We start from the raw sequence: 16,876 nt of genomic DNA, 5'->3' as shown, positions 1-16,876 counted from the left end.
CTGCAGGGCGAATAAAGGACGCTTGCCACCGTAAACAAGTCACGCTTTTAAAGTGAAACATACCAACCAAGGACACAATACCCTACAGCAGCTTAGGCTGGCAGGCAGCGTGACCTCGCCCAAACCCACCGGTCCCGCCCCTCCTTGGGCAACTACACTGCAGCTGGGCTGACGTCTGCGCGAGACCGCTATTCATTACCTTCCCTGGAAGCCCATTGGCCCCGACCGCTTAATAGTCATTCCTCCTCCGGGGTTCGGATCAGCTCGGCCCCCACTGCGGTCGCCAGCCGGGCCCCACTCTGCCTGGATGAAGTTTGCTCAGACACCAGCCCTCACAGACATACACACTCACAAGTTTCACTCGCCACCTCCTAAGTATCCAGCCGATCGCCGACCTCGAATTCCCTCAAGGTTCAAGCACAATTTCGGGGCGTCCAGCTGCCACTTCTCTGGGTGCACCCTCTATCGAAAGTCCTCTGTGACCTCTTCCCTCCTCCCATCTTGCGGCCCGAAATGACCCCACACGAGTCACGCTGCCCGCCCCCACAAAGCTCCAAGATCTGCACCTGCACAGCTGCCGCCTCACTCCCTGCGCTCTGCAAGCACCCAGTCCCCCAACCACCCGCCCACTCCCTTCCACGTCGCCCCGGCGAGAGACAAGAAAAGGGGCCTCCAAGGCAAGGTTCTTCTTCCGGACCCAAGTCTCTGGCCTGTGGGCGCCCGGGTGCACCCCACACCCCGGTCACTGCCGACCCCGCCCCCTTCTGCTCCCTGACAGGTCTCCNTCCTCCGCCCGGCGCCCCTCTCCCCACCAGGCCCTTCCGCCCGCCAGGCTCCCCGGAGCCTACCGCCCTCCCTCCGGACAAGAAGGCGACCTCACCAAACGCCCCCTCAGCGCGCCCACGCTAGTTACCCCAAAGGGCCCTTCGCTCCTCGGTGCCAACCAAAACCTCTTTGTCTTGGGCTCTGCCCCAGGCCCCCTGCCCCGCCTCCTCGCCTTCCCTCCGCGCGTCCTTGTCAATCAAACCTGGAGCCCTACGCGGGCGGTGAAGTTTTCAAGACCACATTTGCCCTGTCCGCTGGAGAGCCAGTTACAGTACCAAGTGTGATTTCCTCTCCAGTGTCCCACCAGAGCACGTAAGAGAATAATAGAACTCCACTTTGGTACCTTTCCTCTTCGCTCTCTAGGAAAAATCAGAACTTCTGTAACAGAAGAGGACCCGAAGGAAAGGGGGGGGGGAGGCCAAGGGGCGGTGGAGGGCGGGAATGAGGGCGTTGTAGTTCCCTTCTGCCCGGAGAGGTGGAGTTAAATTCCTCGGAAACGATGTCAAGGCCCGAAAATTAACGCGCGTCTACGTACGAGTCTTCCCACGATGGGCCCAGAGAAAGCCGGGTGCTGCTGACAGTATTAATACCCAGCGGCTGGAGAGCGCCCTTGGTGGACCTTAAATGTCTTGAGAAGGCCTAGATTGATTTCAGCAAAACATGAGGACCGATTTGTTCTTTGCTCATATTCTATTGGTCTGCAGGTGTCTTCTGATTGAAAGTGGGAAGAAGAAAATATACAGTATAAAATGGTTCGCTTGCCCAAAGCTGAATCATTAAGTGTCAGCATGGTCACTGCATTTTACTTTAAGTGAAGTATTTGAGATTGGCAAAACAGATATTCCTGAAAGAGAAAGAAAGAAGGAAGGAAGGAAGGAAAAAAAGAAAGAAAGAAACAGAAAGGTAGGTCAGAGAAACCCTTCAAGAACGTCTCTTCTGTTTAACCAGCCTAAAAGGTCATTCAACTAATGGACTTTCACTGACATCCAGAGGATGTCAAGGGAAAACACTGCTCCTGTCTTCAAAGACCTCACAGACAGGAAAGGGCACAAGCCCCATGTTTTAAAAAAATATAATGAACCATGATAAACTCAACCATAGAAACAGGTTGGAGATACTGCAGGTTCAATGAGACAGAAGTAATTGATAAGGATTAAAACTAAGCCCCTTTCGCGATATATTTAAGTCAAATCATTATGCTGTACACGTTAAACATATACAGTACTGTATGTTAATTATCTCAAAAAACTGGGGGGAGACTAAAATTGGGGAGAAAACATTTGCTTTAAAGCCTGAGGGTGGGGTGCCTGGTGACTCAGTCCAATGCCACACTTGGTTTCTGCTCAGGTCACGATCTCCTCGTTTGGCTTGGGAGTTGAAGTGGCCTCGGGCTCCAGGCTAAGCATACAGAGCCTGCTTGGAATTCTCTCTTGCTCTATCTATCCCTCTCTCCCTCTCCCCTGCTCTCACACACTCTCTCAAAATAAATAAATTAAATAAATAAATAAACACTGGGAGTGAGGGTTTGCTGCTCTTCGCTTTCAAGGCTTAAAATCAGTGGTTCCCAGCTAGGGCCAATTTTGTCCCACCGTGTCTGGAGACATTTTCGTTGTCACAACTGCAAAGGGGAGGCTTCTAATGGGTAGAGACCAGGGATGCTGCTGACCACCCTTCATTACACAGGACAGCCCCTTACAACGACAAATCATCTGGCCCCAACCATCAGTAGTGCTAAGACTGAGAAACCCTGGCTTTAATAAATGCTCAATGAGTTATTCAGTTTCACCTTCTTATGATTATAGCACATTAGAAGAAATCCAAAGAGGGCATACCACTTTGCACTTTTTCTATTAAATAATAAGTATGTAGTAATTTTTAAAATTCATTCTTCTCATTTATCCAGTATAACTTGGGTGCCATTGTTCCAGATGAAAACATTTGTCTTTTGGAATGTTCTGTTTTAGGCCCTACTCTCCTATGTAGTACTTACAAAATATTCCTAGGAGTCCCCAAAGAAAATTGGATTAAGTTCCAGAAGCTTGTAAGTTAGTTGCTTCTGAATCTTAGAAACTGCCTTATATAAAATTTTTGCAAAGATTTTATATCCCCTGTTAGGTTTTTTTTTTATGTTTTATTTATTTCTAGGAGAGAGAGAGACAGCGTGAGCAGGGGAGGGTCAGAGATAGAGGGAGACACAGACTCTGAAATAGGCTCCAGGCTCTGAGCTGGCGGTCAGCACAGAGCCCGACGCGGGGCTCAAACCCACGAACCGCGAGATCATGACCTAAGCGAAAGTCGGACGCTTAACCGACTAAGCCACCCAAGCGCCCCTCCCCTGTTAGGTTTTAAGGGTTTTGTCCACTTTGATATCTTCCTCCTTGGCTTTCTCCACCTCCAACCCCCATTCAGAAAAGTACCTCTCACTTATATGCAAATTTTCATTACAGACTGTTCTATGATTTGGATACTTTAGTAATTACTTAAGTTAAAGTAATAAATAAAAACCTAAGTAATAAATATTTAATGAATACTTAGTGTAGGGGTGCCTGGGTGGCTCAATTAAGCGACCGACTCTTGATTTTGGCTCAGGTCATGATCTCATGGTCCTGAGACCAAGTCTCATGTTGGGCTCCAAGCTGGGCAGGGAGCCTGCTTAAGATTCTCTCTCTCCCTCAGCCCCTTCCGTGCTCACACTAAATAAATATATACTTAATTTAAACTTAGACAATCCAATTTTTTTATGATTTTATTTTTACATAATCTCTACACCCAATGTGGGGCTCAAACTTAACAACCCCGAGACCAAGAGTCGCACATTCTACTGACTGAGCCAGCCAGGCTCCTCTGGATGTATCCAATTTTAAACGTTCAAATTTAAACCCTCTGAAATTTAGGAGACGTTGTACCTACAATTGCTTAAAGATAGTATTTACTATTTAGAGTCCTAATCTAGCAAAATCAAAAAAAGATTAAATCTTTAGAAGAGGGTAACACACCATTAGGGTCTGCTTTGAGGCCTCAAGCCAGAGAGGTGCCCAATAGTCAAAAATCAAAACGTAGACTGAGCCTGAGAAGATCTGCAATCAAAAACTGGATCCTAAAGAGGACATGTTAACAAAACCCTGCAACCAGTTAAATGTGGACCAGTGAAAACACAATTAAATGTTTTAATTGGGATTATTATGTTCAACGGTTAGTAGTAGTTTATAGTTGCAAGCTTCCCTTTTACAAATAAATATTAGCAAAGGAACAACTCCAATGAGAAAGTATTCTTAGACTCCAGGGATTCTGGATAATGCAAACACCTGACTGGTTTCAACACAACCAGCACTAATCCCAGGCTCAGCCCTTTTCTCCCAGCAAACCAATCAAGACATGCTGATTTTAAGAAACAAATATTAACCAATTAAATGAACTTCTTTTCCACATTAATTGAAAACGGATCAAGGAGAACTGACATTAAATAGCTAGGACAAAGCTAAGTCATTGGCAGTTTATTTAAGTAAAACCAGTTTGCATTTAGAATTGTTTAGAACTAACTCAGCATCCCTTTGTGGATATTGTTCTCACCAAATGGTAAATGCCAATGATGAAAATCATGTTTTTTTTTAAAAAAAAATCTAAGAAATTAAGGGTGCCTGGGTGGCTCCATCAGTTACATGTCAGACTCTGGACTTTGACTCAGGTCAGAATCTCATGGTTCATGAGTTCCTGACTGACAGTGCAGAGCCTGCTTAGGATTCTCTCTCTCCCTCGCTCTCTGCCCCTCCCCGCACATGCTTGCTCGCTCGCTTTCTCTCTCTCAAAATGAATAAACTTTTTAAAAAATATATATAAAAAGTGATTTATCTAATGATAACTTTGGGGGGTTTGGGAAGATGGTGAGAGAGAGAGTCTATATTAGTATCTTAGGGCTGCTATAACAAGTTGCCACAAACTGGGTGGCTTAAAACAACAGACATGCATTCTCTCAGAATTCTGGATGCCAGAAGTCTGATGTCCAGGTGTCAGCTGCGTTGATTCCTCTAGAGGCTCTGAGGGAGAAACTGTGTCTACCTTCTGGAAAAAGCTTCTGGTTGTCAACAATCCCTCGGTGTTCCTTGGCTTATAGACATATGACACATGACTCCCAATCTCTGCCTCCTCTTTACATTGCCATCCTCTCTGAATGTCCCCCTGTGCCCAAATCTCCATGTTCTTTCTCTTACAAAGACACCAGTCAGCAGTACCCAGGTGGCTCAATTGGTTGAGCATCCAAATCTTGATTTGGGCTCAGGTCATGATCCCAGAGTCATGGGACTGAGCCTCGTGTTGAGCCTGCTTGAGATTTCTTTCTCCTTCTCTCTCTGAACAAAAAAAATTAAAAACGAAAATAAATCAAGTTTCTTTGGGGGCTTCCCTCACCTATAAAAAAAAAAAAGACACCAGTAAATGGAATTAAGGTCCACCCTAAATCCAAGATGACTTCATCTCAAGATCCTTAACTAATTACGTCTGCAAAAGCTGTATTTCCAAATAAGGGTAGTGAAAAGTTGTGGGGGCACACTATTCAGCCCAGTGCAGGGGCATTCTGTGTCCTTTTTTTTAATATATAAAATTTTTCAACATTTATTTATTTTTCAGAGAGAGAGAGAAAACTAGAGGGGGAGGGACAGAGAGAGAGACACAGGATCCAAAGCAGGCTCCAGGCTCTGAGCTGTCAGCATAGAGTCCCAACGCAGGACTCAAAAACCCACAAACTGTCAGCTTATGACCTGAGCTAAAGTGGGTGCTTAACTGACTGAGCCACCCAGGCACCCAGCATTCTGTGTTTTTAAGGGTACTACAATGTAAAAAGGAGTCGTTTTTTGTTGTTTAAAAAAAAAACAAACAAAACATAGATTTAACAGTTCTTGAGTTTAAAGTGAAAATCCAAATTATTTGGTGGAAATTCAGGCGAAAGTCATACTGTATTAGTAATTAGAATAATTTCCTAATATACTTACTATGCACTTTTTTTAGTTTTTGAAATCTATTTTTTTTTTGTAATCTCTACACCCAACATGGGGCTTGAACTCACAACCCCAAGATCAAGAGTCACACACTCCTCTGATTAAACCAGCCAAGTGATCCTTGTTTTGCTATCTTAATGAAAACTCAATGTAACCGTAATTTTCCTTCAATTTTAAAATATATATATTACTATATATTATATAGTTACCACCTCAAACTACTTGATTATATAACTCCACAATAGCAGTTAACTTGTTTATATTTAACTTATAAAATACTGTATTTTGATGAAAACTCTAGTTCAAATAAAATTTTTTTAAGTTTTGTGAAACATGGTCTATTTGTAGATCTTTTTTTATGCTCGATGTTAGCCATAAAATCCAGAATTTCTCACCTTTGCTGGTTGTTGACATACCACTCTCCTATGACCTTCTACTTCTGTAACCATTCATTCTCAGTTCTTTAGCCACTTAAATGTGCAAACATTTTGAATGTTCTCTTGGCTCTCTTTCCTTTTAACTTGAATACTTTCTTCCTGTCGGTCCAATGTCAACTGTGCTATGGCAACTTCGAGCTTACTGTCCAGCCCAAATCTCTCTTCGGTTCCAAACTCATGCAGCCAACTGCCTTGAGTCATTTCCAAGTAGATAGCCACAGGTTTATTTTTTTTTTAATGCTTACTTATTTTTGAGAAAGAGAGCAAGGAAGGAGCAGAGAAAGAGAGGGACAGAGGATCTATAGCAGGCTGTTTGCTGACAGCAGCAAGCCCAATGCAGGGCTCGAACTCATGAACCGTGAGACCGTGACCTGAGCCAAAGTCAGACGCTCAACCAACTGAGCCACCCAGGCGCCCCTCTACACAGATATTTTAAACCCAAAAGTGAGAAAATCCTCTCTTGCTCCTCTCCTTTTAGCTGTAACAAAACACTTACTGCTTCCTAAATGTACAAAGCTGCTGTACACCCCCCAGCCATTTTGCATGCTTTTCTTTCAATGTGGAAACCTCTCCTGGTTCTCCCTATTCTTTGCAGACTTGCGCCCAGATTCGTCTCTTCCTCTGTGAAGCATTCCAGTGAGACTTGTTTGTCTCTTCTTTCTCTGAGCCAGCACAGTGCTTGGCACAGACTGGATACTAAATAACTATTTTGCAGATTGTTGTAAAGAGGAGAAAAAACTAGTGTAAAGAAGATAGCCCAGGGCCCAGCACACAGATTTTCAAAAGGGTGCCCAATTTAATTTTGGCAAAAAGGCAAGAGCAATCCAATGGAGGAAAGATAGCCTTTTCAAGAAACGGTGTTGAAGTAACTGGACATCCATAGGCAACAAACAAACGCCTAGATCTAAGTCTCACCATTTGTATAATTCAATCAGAATGGAATACAAACTTAAGTGTAAAATTGTCCCCAGCTAGACCCCAAGACTGGGTCTTTACTGCTCACCTGCTTGTACCCACTAACTTCCGTCTTACATTTTTCTTCTAAGCACTTCTTTCTGGCTTTCCTCTAGACTCAGGCAAGTGAAACCAGAACCTTGCCACCCCACCCCACCCCGCCAACCTATCACCACCACCACCACCACCACCACACACACACACACCCTCCTGTGATAGCAACTGCCCAGGCAAAATCTCCCCCCTGGGCCAGACCACCAAGACCAGTTGAGCTAAACCTGGTACGTGTCTGTGCAGATGGACAGTAGAGTGACCTCTAGAATGCCCTATGATTACCTTTACCTCATAGTACTCAAGTCTCTGCTCAAGGAGGAGACTCAGCCTCATTTAGATAACATACACTGTATGTATAGGCATGTTTCCTTAAAGGCACATGCATGACCTTATGCCCTCCTTTATGTAGGGTGACAAAGTTTCCCTATCTAAGTATTCATCCTTACCCTAAACAAAAAGAACCCATTCACCCTTTCTCGGGGATTCACAGCTTTGGAAACCATCCCCCGTGATTCTCCTTATTTACTGCAACTGCAAGTTTTCTTTGGGCAACAACTCAACCTGGTGCGATTTCTGACTCACCAAGGAATGAACTCATGTTGGTTTGGTTGCAAAAATCACAAAACCTTTTCAAAAAATAAGATAAAAATCTTCAGGACCTCGGGCTGGGCTTGACACCATTAGCATGATTTATAAAAGGAAAAATTGATAAATTGAATCTTATCAAAATGAAAATTTTTGGCAGGACACCTGTGTGGCTCAGTGGTTTAGGTGTCTGACTCTTGTTTGCAGCTCAAGTCATGATCTCACAGTTTGTGGGTTCCAGCCCCAGATCAGGTTCTGTGCTGGTGGCACTGGTGGTGTGGAGCCTGCTTGGGATTCTCTCTGTCTCTCACCCATATGTGCACATGCGCTCTCTCTCTATCTCTATCTCAAAAATAAACATTTAAAAAAATGAAAATCTTTGGTGCTGTGAAAGACCAGATTAAGAGAATAAAAAAAAAAAGCTACAGAATGGGAGAAAATATTTGCAAAACTCCCTTCTACAAAGGGCATGTCTTTAGAAAATATTAAGAACTCTCAAAACTCAATAGTTTTTTAAAAATCCAAATAGAAAATGGGCAGAGATGCCTGGCTGGCTCAGTTGGAGGAGCATGTGACTCCTGATCTCAGGGTTGTGAGTTTGACCCCCATGTTGGGGATGGAGCTTAAATAAAGTTTAAAAAAAGGGGGGGGGGCGCCTGGATGACTCAGTCATTTGGGGATTCGTCTCTTGATTTCAGCTCATGTCATGATCCCAGGGTTGTGGGATTGAGCCCTGTGCTTGAGATTCTCTCTCTTTCTCTGCCCCTCTGCCCAGTTTATATGCTTTCTCTCTGTCTCTCAAAATAAAAATAAATACATGAAAGAAAATGGTCAAAAAGATATTTCACTAAAGAGAGCTATAAGCACATAAAAAGATGTTCAATATCATTACTCATTAAGAAAATGAAAACTCGGGGTGCCTGGGTGGCTCAGTTGGTTGAATGTCTGACTTTAGCTCAGGTCATGATCTCATGGTTCATGAGTTTGAGCCCTGAATGGGGCTCTGTGTTGACAGCTTGGAGTCTGGAGCCTGTTTCGGATTCTGTGTCTTCCTCTCTCTCTGCCCTCTCCCTTCTCTCTCTCTCTCTCTCTCTCTCTCTCTCTCTCTCTCAAAAATAAATAAACATTAAAATCTAAAGGAGGGGCGCCTGGGTGGCTCAGTCGGTTGAATGTCCGATTTCGGCTCAGGTCATGATCTCGCGGTTTGTGGGTTCGAACTCCATGTCAGGCTCTGTGCTCACAGCTCAGAGCCTGGAGCCTGTTTCAGATTCTGTGTCTCCCTCGCTCTGATCCTCCCCTGCTCATGCTGTCTCTCTCTCAGAAATTAATAAAAATTTTTTTAAAAAATCTAAAGAAAAAAAGAAAATGAAAATTAGAACCACAATAAGACATATTACACATCTGGTGTGCCTAGGTGGCCCCAGTCAGTTAAGTTTCCAACTTCAGCTCAGGTCATGACATCATGGCTCGTGAGTTCAAGCCCCATGTCAGGCTCTGTGCTGACAACTCAGAGCCTGGAACCTGCTTCAGATTCTGTCTCCCTCTCTCTGTGCAACTCCCATGCTTGCTCTCTGTCTCTCTCAAATATAAACATTAAAAAAAAAAATTTTAAGACATATTACCCATCTATAAGAATCTCTAAAATAAAAAATAATGACAATATCAAATGCTAGCAATGATGAAGAGAAGCTGGATCGCTCACACGCTGCTGACAGGAATGTAATATGGTACTGTAGTCACTCTGGAAAACAGTTCTCTGGTCTTTAAAAACTAACCAAGCAACTATCCTATGACCTAGCAATTATATTGGGCATTCGCCCCAGAGAACTGGAGATTTATGTTCACAAAAAACCTATACATACATCTTCATGGTAGCTTTATTCAAAATAGCTCAAAGCTGGAAACAACCCAGATGTTCTTCAACAGGTGAATGGTTGAACAGACTGTTGTACAACTTTACCATGGAATAGTTCTCCAGCAAGGAAAAGAACGAAACACCAATACACTCAACTTTGATGAATCTCCAATTATGTTGAGAGGGAGAAACAAGCCCATATCAAGAGATCATATACTGTAGGATTCCATTTATATAACATTGTTGAAATAACAAAATTATAGAAATAAAGATCAGATTAGTAGACTGCAGCATTTAAGGAGGAGATAAGGGTGGATGTGACTAACAAAGGGCAACATGAGGGATCTTTGTGATGATGGAAATGTCCTGTATCTTGACTGTATCAATGTCAATATCCTGGTTGTGACATAGTACTAGAGCTTTGCCAGATGTTTGGAGGAACTAGGTAAAGAGTACTGATGTTCTCTCTATCATGTCTTACAAGTGAATGTGAATCAACAATAATCTCAAAATAAAATATTTATTTTTTAAAAATAATCCTGGCAAGGGGAGCCTGGTAGCTCAGTCTGTTGAGCATCCAACTTTGCCTCAGGTCATGATCTTGCAGCTCGTGTGTTCAAGTCCCATATTGGGCTCTGTGCTGACAGCTCAGAGCCTGGAGCCTGCTTCGGATTCTGTGTCTCCCTCTCTCTGTCCCTCCCCTGCTCGCACTCTGTCTCCCTCTCTCTGTCTCTCTCTCTCAAAAGAAAATAAAAACTAAAAAAATAATCCTAGCAAGTGTAGTAAAATATTAATGAAGAAATCTAAAAGGAAGGTATACATGTTAGTATATAAAATTCTTTCAAATTAGCTGTATTATTGAAAATTTTTCAGTATAATTAGTAAAAAATTTTAATGCAAACTATTGTAATTAGAATGAGGCAGAGTCTTCCCACTTCCATAATCTAGAGAATAAAAGTGAAATAGATTCAACTCATTAGTTACATACATTCAACTCATTTCTTTTTTTTTATGTTTATTTTTGAGAAAGAGAGAGAGAGAGAGCACAAGATGGGGAGGGGCGGGGGGGGAGACACAGAGTACAAAGCATGCTTCAGGCTCTGAGTTGTCAGCATAGAACCTGATGTGGGGCTCGAACTCATGAACCATGAGCTCATGACCTGAGTCAAAGTTGGATAACCAACTGAGCCACTCAAGTGCCCCTCATTTCTTTTTTTATGTTTTTTTAAGTTTATTTATTTATTTTGAGAGAGAGAGAGAGATCACATGCATGAGCGAATGAGGGCAGAGAGAGAGGGAGAGAGAGGATCCTAAGCAGGTTCTGCCCTGTCAGCACAGACCCCAACTCAGGGCTCTAACCCACAAACCATGAGATCATGACCTGAGCTGAGATCATGACCTGAGCCGAAATCAAGAGTTGGAACATTTAACCAACTAAGTCACCCAGGCACCCTATATTCAATTCATTTGTAAGTGCCTCTTTTCCTGATATAGATTTGTCAAATGAGTTTACCTACTGAACAAGAAATTAATTCCATGAAATGATTTTTCCTTAGCGGGGCTTTTCTGAAGCAGAGGTAGAAAAAGGTAGAGACCATGATAAATCTGGGGATAAAGAAGTTTTTCATTCTCTCCCACTGCGCTTCATTTTCCCCCAGCATTTCCAATATTTATTAGGCCTGCTGATTGTCAAATTTCCCTCTCTAGTGCTCTTTTTATTTATATAGTGACCAAAATACTCTAGAGATTGCATTGCTCACTTACTCACTAGATGATACTTTAGCTGTCGCATCTCTGGGGTGGATTTTGAATCAAAGACCAATTACTATAATTTATGGCATTAACTAAACATTTTTAAGTAGTTTCAGGGAACAATTCATTTCAGAGCTTAAACTTGGCAGACCTGAAAAGTACCTATAAATTCATAGCAATCATTAAGAATTCTTTGTTTCTTAATCTTATGGGCCCAAGAATACAAAAGCATACAGCATGCCACTTTAGGACACTAAGAATAGTTCAAATCTGTGTCATATGTTACAACTTACATATATGATTTCATCTGATCATTTCAATAATTGAAGTAAGTATTCTTCTTCACGTTTTAAGATGAAGAAACTGGCTTGAGGTTAGCTGACACACCTAATGTCACGTCAAAAAAGAAATATTGCTGAGACTTAGATGCAGATCTTGCAGTTCAGTGACTCCTGGTGGGGAAGAGCATCTTGTTGGCAGAGGATACTAAGATGACCAACTGGCCTGTGGGGTGAAGGTACCAATAAAGATAAGGAAGACAAGCTCCTTCAGAGAGAGGCACATTTCTGTGAACATCAAGAGTCCTTCTTATTAGTACCACCCAATTCATTTACCTGAATTATAGCTTCTACTCCCTTATTTCATGTGAAATAAGACCTTCTCACGAAAGCCCTTCCTGGCTAACCAAGGTTGAATAAGATGCCCTCTCATTAAGAGCCAAGCTTTGGGGTGCCTGGGTGGCTTAGTCAGTTAAACATCCACTTCAGCTAGGGTCATGATTTCACAGTTGGTTGTCGTGAGTTTGAGCCCCATGTCAGGCTCTGTGCTGACAGCATGGAGCCTGGAGCCTGCTTCAGATTCTGTGTCTCCCTCTCTCTCTGTCCCTCTCCTGCATGCTCTCTGTCTCTCTCCCTCTCTCTCTCAAAAATAAATAAACATTAAAAAAAAATTTTTTAAAGACCGAAGCTTTAACATAATTGTAGTGTTCATCATTCTGTATTATTATTGCCTGATTGCCACACTTAAGCTTCTTGAGAATAGATATTTTAGCCTTCTCATTGATATGTCATCAACAGCCAACAGACTGCCTGGCTTCATTAGGTAGTCAAAAACAAAACAAAACATTGTGAGTGCCCTATAGGAGCTGAAACAGAAAGGAGATTTAGCTGACCCTTGAAAACATAAGAGGTTAGGAGCCCTGGCCTTCCCCTATCCCCTACAGCTGAAAATCTACATATAACTTTTGACTCCCCCAAAACTTTTATCTAAGAGCCTACTGTTGACCAGAAGCCTTACCAATAACATAGTCAATTAACATATGCTTTATATGTTGTATGTTTTATATACTGTATTCTTATAATACAGTAAGCTAGGGAAAGGAAATGTTAAGAAAATTATAAAGAAGAGAAAATACATTTACAGTACTATATTACATTTATTGAAAAAAAATCTGCATACAAGTGGGCCTGTAAAGTTCAAACTCGTGTTGTTCAGAGATCAACTGCATGGCTTTTGACCTTATGCCTACAAAAGAGCAGTTCGTAAACTGTGCCAGAGAGCTACGGATACAGAACACGTTAGTAGCAAAAGATGTCTTATTTGGTATTTATATATTAAACATTCATGTTCCCCATGGTCTCTTGAATGCCAAATTTGGACTCTGAAAATAACATTTCAAGCTATTACATTACCTTGTTGCTAGCCAGCAAGCACTTCAGTTCAATTAGTTGAATTGTGCAATTAGTAGAATATTGCCTGTTGTAATTATTCCCCCAGAACTTTCTCTGAAATTTTCAACTCCTGGGGCACCTGGGTGGCTTAGTCGGTTGAACGTCCGACTTTCGCTTAGGTCATGATCTCGCGGTTCGTGGGTTCGAGCCCCGCATCGGGCTCTGTGCTGACTGCCAGCTCAGAGCCTGGAACCTATTTCAGAGTCTGTGACTCCCTCTCTCTCTGACCCTCCCCTGCTCACGCTGTCTCTCTCTCTCTCTCTCCTAGAAATAAATAAAAAATATTTAAAAATAAATAAATAAAATAAAATTTTCAACTCCTATCTCATGCTCTGACCACAACTTTCTTTCTTTCCAGCTCCCCTATTTCTGACCCTTGATTCCTTTTTCCTTCCAATCTATCACTTATCTTTCATCTTCAATCCTTTCTCTATCTACTTTAAGCCACGAGCAGCCTCTCAGCCCCTTCTGACTTTACTCTGCTGCTTCAACTGCATAATGAAATTTCACTTCCAGTAACAGGATTCTCAATTCCTACATCAGGTTGTCGAGAGTTACCAGAGGAAAATCACAACATTTGTCAGAGCGTTGCACCTACAAATCCCTGGTCTCCGACCTCAGCTGGACTTTTCACAGCACCCAGCAGTTCTTCTGTGAACTGGCCCCCTTGCCAAGCAGCTTCCAAGCAGCATGTGCAAGCATTGCCACTTTCCTCAAACTCCCTCTTTTTTTATCTCCCACCTTCACAGTCAAGACATCTCTCCTTTTTACTGAGAACATGGAGATCCTGTTAAGTTTCCAGCACCCTCCCTTTCCTGCATTTTCTCTGCTTCTGCTTCCATTTCTTAGTGAAATAGCTTTCCCCCATCAAGTTATTTCTGCCGCCTCTACTCTGAATTTGTGACCTGCCTCCTCCTCTAGTCCTTTATCCTGTTTCCTTCCTTTCCTCTGATATTTTCCTTTCCTCATTGTCTTTAGCTAACAAATGCATCTTCCTCCCATCTTTAAAAAAAAAAAAAACTATATTGGCAACAAAACATCTTTAATATACTTGCCTTAGAAACTTCCCATTTATTTTACTGTCAAATTTAGAGCTTTCAATACTTCTTAATACTGACAATTGTTTGTACCCAAATCTCTCGTAAATCTCTATTATTTCATTTGCTAATATCATGAGAATAGCTATTTATTAATTTACAGTGAGCAATATAACTCAAATAGAATAGAATGTTTGCAACTCTGTGACCCACTTATTCTGGAGATAAAATGTAGTATTGTTTCAGCTTGTGGACTCTGGACTTAAAGGAACTGGGTTGCTCACTATTTATGTGATCCTAGGCAAGTTAATTAACTTCTCTGAATCTCAGTGTTTTCACCTACAACATGAGGTAAATAGTAAATAGTATGTACTTCACAGGGTTGTTTGGAAGATTAAATGAGTTAATTAAGTGAGATAACACGTGTTTACTTGGAACACGGTAAGTGCTAAATATTACCTATTACTGTTGTTATTGTTGTTCTCAAAGTGCAAATTTAGTCAAATTATAATTGGAAGACCAGTTGGTGAAGGAGGACTTGGTTCCCAGAGGTGATTGTCATTTTGTTTAGTGGCATCAGGCAGTACTTACCTGCCAAGGTGAGTAGAGTGCTCAAGCTCAGAGAAGGTGCACTTTCACAGATTCTTCTATTATTATTATTGTTTTATTTTTATTTTAGAAAGAGAGTGAGTAGGAGAGAGGGGCTGAGGGAGAGAGACAGAGAATCTTAAGCAGGCTCCAGGCTCAGTACAGAGTGGAACTCAGGGCTTGATCTCATGCCTCTGGATCATGACCTGAGATGAAATCAAGAGTCTAACGCCCAAGCGACTGAGCCACCCAGGCACCCCTAGATTCTTTATAATCCTACTTTTATTTGACCTCTCTAACATACAACACTCTTGGGCTCTCCCTTTTTAACATTCTCCACTGGCTTCTCTCAGTTTCAGTCCTATGTAAACACAGTAAACAGATTCCTGTTCTTCAACCCAGCCATTAAATTTATGTTTCTCTTTCTTCTTCTGCCTCTACCCCCTTTCCCCCAAGTAATCTCATTTCTCCTGTGGCTTCAGCTCTCAAATATTTAACTGTAGGCAACATTCCTCTGGACACCAACTCCATTTTTTTGCCTGTCCACTAAGCAATTCCACTCGGATGCTCCAGGTGCCAAATGAAATGTCCAAAATAGAGCTAGTGAGAGTCCCCTGTTTTGCTGAACTTGCTCCCTCCCCTCTGGTATGCTCACTCTTGGAGACTGAAGCACCAAAGCCAGAATCCTGAGAGTCAACCTTATCTCCGGCTTCTTAGTAAGACTCACATACATCTGTCAATTTTTTCAGAAACATTGCTTGAATTTGGCCCTTCTCTCCAACCCCGCTATCCCTACCTTAGTCACTGTTACCATTTCCCTCTGGAATTTCTGCTACGGCCATCACAGGTCTTCGTGCTTCTAGTCTCAGACACGTCACAGCTAACTAATCTCATACCCCTGCTTATCCTCAGCACTAGAACAGTGTCTGGCACAGAGCAGACATGCAATAATGAATGAATTCCTGCTTTCATGGAGTTTATAGTTCACCTAAGAGATCAACATGAAACAAGGAAGCATAAGAAATTGGGGAGACCCCAAACAGCATTCCTGGATGCCTCAGACTCAAAGATTGGATTGGAGTCTTGATCCAGGAGTCAAGTGCTGACTGGCTGGGGCTACATTTCATAGCAGGCCCAAGAGACTAGAAAAGACAGTTTACACAAATGAAACCCAGGAGAATAAACATGCCAGCTAATTCTTCTCTCTCTTAATGATGGCCTCACTAATTTCTGATATGTATATTGCCATGATAATGTAGGTGGGGAACTGAACTAACTAGGAAAGTGTAGGGAGTGACAGAATCAGATGAACCAAGGTTTATTTCTATGTGTTCCATTTTTAAAACATTTTATTTAGAGATAATTTAGATTTACAAGCAGTTATAAGAAATAATATAAAGAGATCTTACTTACTCTTCACCCAGTTTCCCTCAGTGGTAATATCTTGCATAACTATGCATAACTATAATACAATATGACATCCATGAAATTGACAAATGACTACTTTCATTTCACATGCACTCATCCGTGTGTGTGTGTGTGAGTGTGTGTGTGTGTGTACACATGCATATATATATTTAGTTCTATGCAATTTTATCACATGTGTAGATTTATATGAGAATCACCATAGTCAAGAACAAAATAGTTCCATTACAAGGATTCCTCATAGTACTTAGCCTTTTAATGTTTGTTTTATTTATTTATTTTGAGAGAGAGAGTGAACAGGGAAGGGGCGGGGGGTGAGACAGAGAGATAGAAACAGAGAGAGAGAGGATCCCAAGCAGGTTCTCATGAACCATGAGATCATGACCTGAGCCAAAACCAAGAGTTGGAAACTTAACGGACTAAACCACTCAGGCACCCCTACTGTCTGCTTTTGAGAAAGAGAGAGAGAAGGGCAGAGAATCTGAAGGAGGCTCCGTGCTGTCAGTGCAAAGCCTGACGTGGGGCTTGAACTCAGGAACCGTGAGATCATGACCTGAGCCAAAGTCAGACACTCAACCAACTGAGCCACGCAGGCACCCCAGTACCCACCCTTTTAATAGTTGCACTGTTCCCCCTAAACTCC

At 42.2% G+C, this 16,876-nt stretch overlaps 1 protein-coding gene across 1 annotated transcript in view; it reads right to left on the bottom strand.

Moving 5' to 3' along the window:
• Positions 1 to 969, bottom strand: part of LOC144240639 (NAD(P) transhydrogenase, mitochondrial-like) — a 28,404-nt gene extending 27,435 nt beyond the window's left edge. Inside the window, exon 1 of the mRNA XM_077774997.1 lies at positions 914 to 969. The gene's annotated coding sequence lies outside the window, so the exon portion shown is untranslated. The remainder of the gene's footprint in view (positions 1 to 913) is intronic.
• Between the last annotated feature and the right edge of the window lie 15,907 nt (positions 970 to 16,876).

Source organism: Crocuta crocuta, unplaced genomic scaffold (assembly GCF_008692635.1).
Source record: "Crocuta crocuta isolate KB4526 unplaced genomic scaffold, BGI_CrCroc_1.0 scaffold1758, whole genome shotgun sequence".
In the NCBI taxonomy this organism is placed as follows: Eukaryota; Metazoa; Chordata; class Mammalia; order Carnivora; family Hyaenidae; genus Crocuta; species Crocuta crocuta.
The sequence above is the reverse complement of the archived record's forward strand: the minus strand, read 5'-3'. Positions and strand labels throughout refer to the sequence as shown.